Below are 6,346 nucleotides of genomic sequence, written 5' to 3'. Positions count from 1 at the left end.
ATCCAGGGCCCTTTCTGTCTAAGCCACAAAGATTGCACAATGAAGCTTACTTGAACAGCTTCTTTCAAAGGGCAGCTAAGAAGATAATCAACATTTCTCACCTGTCATAAATAATAGTAATAATAATTGTTAATGTCACATACAGTCTGACGTCTTTTACTAAGGCGCACACATTTTTTTTTTTTAATAAAAATTACTATTTCAGGAATTTTAAGTTACTGGCCTTCTGGTCACACCCCCTTGCCGCACAGTCCATACTGAAGATAGCTGATGGGTCCGCGCCATGCCAACACCCGCCTAACGAGAGCTGGCTTCTCAGAAAACTTCCCTGAGGGCAGCATATAGTGAACAGTGAAGATTTCAAACAACTCTTGAGTGAAACATGCTCCTGATAAAGAAAGTATAGATAGGGATCGGAGACGATGACAGACCAAGTCACAAAAACCGGTACAACAAATCTTTCTGACTGGAGAGCCATTTTGCTATAGTAAATAAAAATGCAAAAGATTCACCGCAAATTCAATTTCACTGTTTACAAAGAGCCGTAGCTCTGAAACGATCAAACTAAATAGATAAAATTAAAACTTAAAAAGTGAGCAAGAAAGACAGAATGATATAATATGAAGTAAGACTAAATAGACATATTAAAAAGGCAAAGAAAAAATGGTAAAACTAAGAGTATTCCGAACAATGAAAGTGAATATTAGGTGAAAGAGTATTCTAGAAGAATTAAGCAGTATGAGAAAAGTTAAAAATCAATTAGGAGAATGCCAGAAAAAAAAAAGGAAATAAAATTATAGATGGTTCTAGAAATTCAGAAGTGCTGTGACTAATACCCCATTGAGAAGTAAATAGGGTCCCTTCAAGCAATGTGACTGATGGCGGTTTTCTCCAAACTGGAAATCACTGCTGTGGTTTAATGGGACTTGATGTCCATGGGCAAATATTCCTAAACAGATGCAGGTAGTCCATAGAATGTCTCAAAGTCAAGTCTGCAGACCACATTTGCAACTATTAATCAAACCCAAAAAATCGCATCATGGACAACAACACAACCATGGAAGCCAACCAACTTCTTGTCAGACTGCTTGGGGAGAACAAACCCGACTCCAACAGCAGACTCTCTAAAACTCCAAGCTCTTCGAGAGCGGGATACCCATGAGCAGAGCCTGAGAGTAGCTTCTCCTGACCTGGGCAGAGCTGAACCACGCCACAAGCTTCCAGGCTTCCAGAAATGGTGCACTGACGACATAATTGGGCTCAAATAATTTGAGTCCCATCGATCTCAAAACGCCTCGCCAACTCAACACTCCTCCTCATCGTACATCGTGGGACACGTCTCGTCTCGAGCCATAGGAGCTCAGTCTCCTGGTTTTCAGCACCCAGGTGAAGTAGTGAGGACAGAAATCAGAGAGGGCCAAGGCCACATACTGGAACGAGCACAAGCAGGGCACAGGGTGCCATACCCGGCAGTGCTTTTCAAAGTTAGGTCTGTGGACCGAGTTCCTCAGCATCTCTGAAGGATGCCACTTCAGAGTGAGATTTCTAGCCCATATTACAGATCTACCGCATCAGAATCTCTAAGGGCCAGCACCCCAGGAGTCTGCTCTTTGAACAAGCACCACCACCCCCCCCAACAAAATCCACATCAGAGGAGAAGCAGTGAGCCCTGGAGAGCCGGAGGGGAGGCTGCCCCCTTGATAGAGCATAGTTAAATGTCCCCGCAGCCAAACGCACCAAACAGACCCTCAAGGTCTCAGCAGCAGCCTGAGAACCCTCCTTCCAGATGCAGAGCCCACTCCGAAGGTCGTGCTGCCACGCGTGTCCAGCCTCGTGCTCAGTTCTACTCTTCTGCTCAAATCCTGGATCTCTCGCCCCATTTGAACCACAGTGTTAGTGTTAGTGTTTCCCAATCGAACTAACTCTGACAGGGTGTGATAATCTGGAGTCACCGATCCAGGGGGTCCCTGCGAAGTCAACTCATCGCGCCTCGACTTGAAGGGGAGCTATGACTGCAAACACGGTACACGATTTCGTGCCAGGGACTCAAGCACGAAAGGCCACATGACCGACCACCTCTTGCACGCACCTCACCCAAGTGTCAATTTCTTCCCACGAGGAAGAGGGAAGACAGATATCTGACGTGGAGCGGGTGGTACAATCTTCTTCCACCTGGCTTTGGGTTTCCATGGAAGGTAAGGGTCACACTCGTGACCCTTCCTTACACACTCACTTATTTTATCTCATGGTGGGTGGAATTATTTACATGGCCAGTTGAGTACCTCAGCCTCATTTTCCATTCCTCTGCCTGCCCGCCTGCCTGCCTGCAAAGAACTCTGGTCTGAGAACCCATCTTGTCAGGGTTTCAGGGAAGTCCATGGTTTTCTAGTCCTGCCTATAACCGGGCGGGTGAGCCTCCCTGGTTCTGGTGTAAGGAGCCAGAAAGTTCAGTATTGCCATCTGCCTAAGCCACGTTCTCCAAAGTAGCCTTTATTACTTAAAAAAAAAAAAAAAAAAGGATATTGGGAATTCTATTTGCCATATTCTTTCTCTGTCAATTGGTTCAAAACTCCGTAAGGAAAGGAAAGTGAAATAGTATATTGGCTGCCCTCCAACATTTGGCTTCCACTTTCAGTTCAGGAAAGAGTTTGCATAAATCTCTGCGGTCAGAGAAATACAGAGCTCCCCTCAGCCCCACCCCATCGATCCAGAGTGAGGGGGGAGAACAGCTTCCCGGCATGGCTATGTGACATGTTTTCCGGAGTGTGTTGGGAAAACAAAACTAATCCAAAAAAATGCACCAGTGGCACGAGACTTAGGTAGGAGGGTGGGTGAGGACTGCTACTAGACTGTGGACACCATTGCTCTCTGTGATGATCCATTTCTGGCTCTGAGTGGACTAAATACAGGTGCCCTGTTTGCTACGTCTACCATATTTGATATTTTCTCCACACCTTCACACACACCGTGTACACATCCCTTTGTAATGGACTTTCTCCTGCACCACCCCGCCCCCTGAAAGTTCACTTGGAAAACTCTTGCTTATGCATAAAGACTTAGTTCAAATTTCGTTTCATCCTGATCTTTTTCAGACAGTTACATACGTCTTCGTGTTACTCTAACGTGTTGCTTGTGCCTCTATTAATTGTTATGGTTACTATTTCTATGCCCCTTCCCTCCGCTCACCCCCCACCCTGTTAGATGGACAACTCTGGAAAGCATAATCTGTCTTGTTTATAATCTTTATAATCCACACCCCCTAACCCAGTGAGTGCCTGGCATGTGGGAACATGTAATAAATATGTGGAGAGAGAGGAAGATGAATTAAAAAAAAAAAAAAAAAAAGAGAGGAGATAGAAGGACACAGACACAGAGAGTCAGGTAGAAGAGAAAAGGAGAAACATAGGAACAAAGACCCACAAAGAGAGATGAGAAAGGGGAGTGAAACCATGACGTGGAGAAAAGGAAGAAAAGAAAGATTAAGCCATGGGGCATCTAGGTAGCTCAGCTGGTTAAGACTTTGGCTCTTGATTTTGGCTCAGATCATGATCTCACAGTTCATGAGTTCAAGCCCCATGCCGGGCTCCGTGCTAAAAGCACAAAGCCTGCTTGGGATTCTCTCTCTTCCTCTTTCTCTGCCCCTCTCTCTCTTTCAAAAATAAATAAATAAATAAACATTTTTTGTTTTTAAAGAAAGATTAAGTCATACACATAATGGCATAGCCTTCCCCCTATAAAAATATTTGCTAACTTGGGGCATCTGGGTGGCTCAGTCGGTTAAGCGTACGACTTCGGCTCAGGTCATGATCTCACGGTTCGTGGGTTTGAGCCCCACGTTGGGCTCTGTGCTGTCGGCTCAGAGCCTGGAGCCTGCTTCGGATTCTGTGTCTCTCCATCTCTCGGCCCCTCCCCTGCTAATGCTCTGTGTCTCTCTGTCTCTCAATAATAAATAAATGTTAAAAAAATTTAAAAAAATATTTGCTAAGTTCTTTCTGATAGCTGGAGATAGCGCTCAATAGGGGAAACCACCCAGCACAACCAGAAACCATAGAAGTGGTGCTAAGCAGCCAAGCGGTTACTCTGAAGAACTATCTAGAACCCAGGCAGCCCTGCAGAACTGGGTGCCCATTGCTAGTCAAGGTGTAGGGAACAGAGTTTACTTGCTGAAAGTATTCATGAAGCCCCCCACACGTGGAAGCTTTCTATTTCAACCGTGTCACAAATAAATGACTTTTCTGCTTGCTAATCGCAATTTCCAATCCTTCTTAACTTCTCTCGATGTTTAAATAAAGAAGAAAAGAGTCCAGATGGATTTGTTTTTAATTTTGACCTCCAAACCACGTGGCCCAATTGTGGGACTTTTAGAAGATCATTTAAACCTTCACATTTGCATTATAAGGCTTTTTTTTTTTTCATCAGGCATGCTATAAATCTGCAAGAGGAACTGTGTTTCATTCCTGTAGGTGTTAGGGATTATGCAAGCATTGCCAATAATGAAAATAAATTACTAGAAATTATGGCAAAGAACAAATAAAAGCAGCTCTTTCTATAAAAGTGCCACATCTCCGTACTATAATAAAAGACGGTCTGTGTATAGAGAAGTAGCTTGTAACAGCTAGTAAGCAAATCAACGTTTTTTAGATGACTATCAGCCAAAGCATCCTGTATCAAATAGGAAAACTTACAAAACAAAACATAGCCATATAAATAGAAATAACTGATTAGAGATTCTCTTTTTTACTGTTTCCTCCTCTGAGCTGGATGATTCCTTCGGCCCATGATACATACGAACCATTTCGTGTGTCTGCCTTCATGTGCCCACGTTAGGCAGTCAAGTCCCAGTGGTCGGGGACCAAAGTAATTCCTCGATTAGCAACACACATAAATAGGCTCGTATGTCTCTCTTGTGGTGGCCATGGTGGTTTTGAGGGACGCTGGTTCCGGTTTGCGTGCTTTCTTTCTAACTCCATGCAACCATCCTTGACTGAGCACCTCCTCTTTGGCAAATGATGTGTTACGCCCTGAAGAAATGCTTTAAGAGGCAAATAAGGTTCAGGCATTATATTCAAGACTCTTACAGGGCAGTGGATTTGGGCAGTGCTACAAGTCTGTAGATACGGATGTTCTGTCTTCTACTAGCCTAGGTCCCCATAGAGCCCCCCAGGGGACTTAACAGGGAGGGAGCACAGAGGCCTAGTCTCCCACCTTCCATCTCCCACTTCCCCAAGAAGCCTGTCTCACCGGGTCCACATGACTCCTCCAAGACGTGTTTGTCTTTGTATCAATGCCGTAGGTCTACTTGCAATGTCCTTTAAAGCAGATCGTAGGTTCATTGAGTGCAAAAAATATGTCTGACTTGTTTTGATGTCATCCAGAGCAAGGAGCCTGGGGCCTAGATCAGCAGACTGCTTTGTCTTGTCCTTCCAAAAGGCACCATGAGTTCTTTGAAGACACGAACTACGTCTGATATATCTTGGTGATAACCTAATATCCCAGCATCGTGCAAATTCAATCATTGTACACTTTTAGGAGACGTTTGTTGAATGAACTAAGAGGAACGTGAACTGCCCAGATCAGAAGCATTTCTGTCTGCCAGCCTAATTCCTTTCTCTGCTGGCTATGGCAGGTAGTTCTGCTACTTTTTTTTAATTCTTCTATCAATAAGAATGGTTTTAACTATTTCAAAGTGCATTATAGAAAATGAAATACTTTGAAATACTCAGCACAGTTCTTGGCACCCAAGAGCATGCTCGAGCAATGGTAGGTGTTCTCTACTATAACTCTCAAGCCTGGAGGATTGATCTAAGGGTGAAAGAAGTCCCTTAACTCTTACTTTCAGGGGTGAGAGGAATTGAACCCATGTGCTCTGATCGGAAAAGTGTCTTCTCCATCAAAAATGCTTGATGTGTCAAATTTATGGGTTGAAACTAAAGGGATTTCCCGGGGTCTATCTGAAAGCACTGTAAAGCACTGGTTTTTAGCTTGGGGTTCATGAATGGGCTTTACTCAGTCCATTAACTCATAAACGCATTCCAAAAAATGTACGCGTGTAGATGCATTTTTCCACCCAATGATTACATAGCTTTGATCAGATGTCCAAGGGAATTGGTAGCTCAGAATAAAACTCAGAACTCCTGCTATTGAACAATCTTAGGATAAGTTCTGTTTTTCCCTAAAAAAATCACCAGAGAGAACTTTCTTCCATGAATTGAAGTATCCAGGAAGATTTTTTTTTTTAACCTATGGTGTATCTCATATTTTATAAAACCAAAGAATTAATAATTTTTAAAACCTAGAGAACTGAAAACAAAGACGAATCTCTTATACCCAGAGGCACAAAATATCA

Source organism: Panthera uncia, chromosome A2, assembly GCF_023721935.1.
Source record: "Panthera uncia isolate 11264 chromosome A2, Puncia_PCG_1.0, whole genome shotgun sequence".
Taxonomy (NCBI): Eukaryota; Metazoa; Chordata; class Mammalia; order Carnivora; family Felidae; genus Panthera; species Panthera uncia.
The sequence above is the reverse complement of the archived record's forward strand: the minus strand, read 5'-3'. Positions refer to the sequence as shown.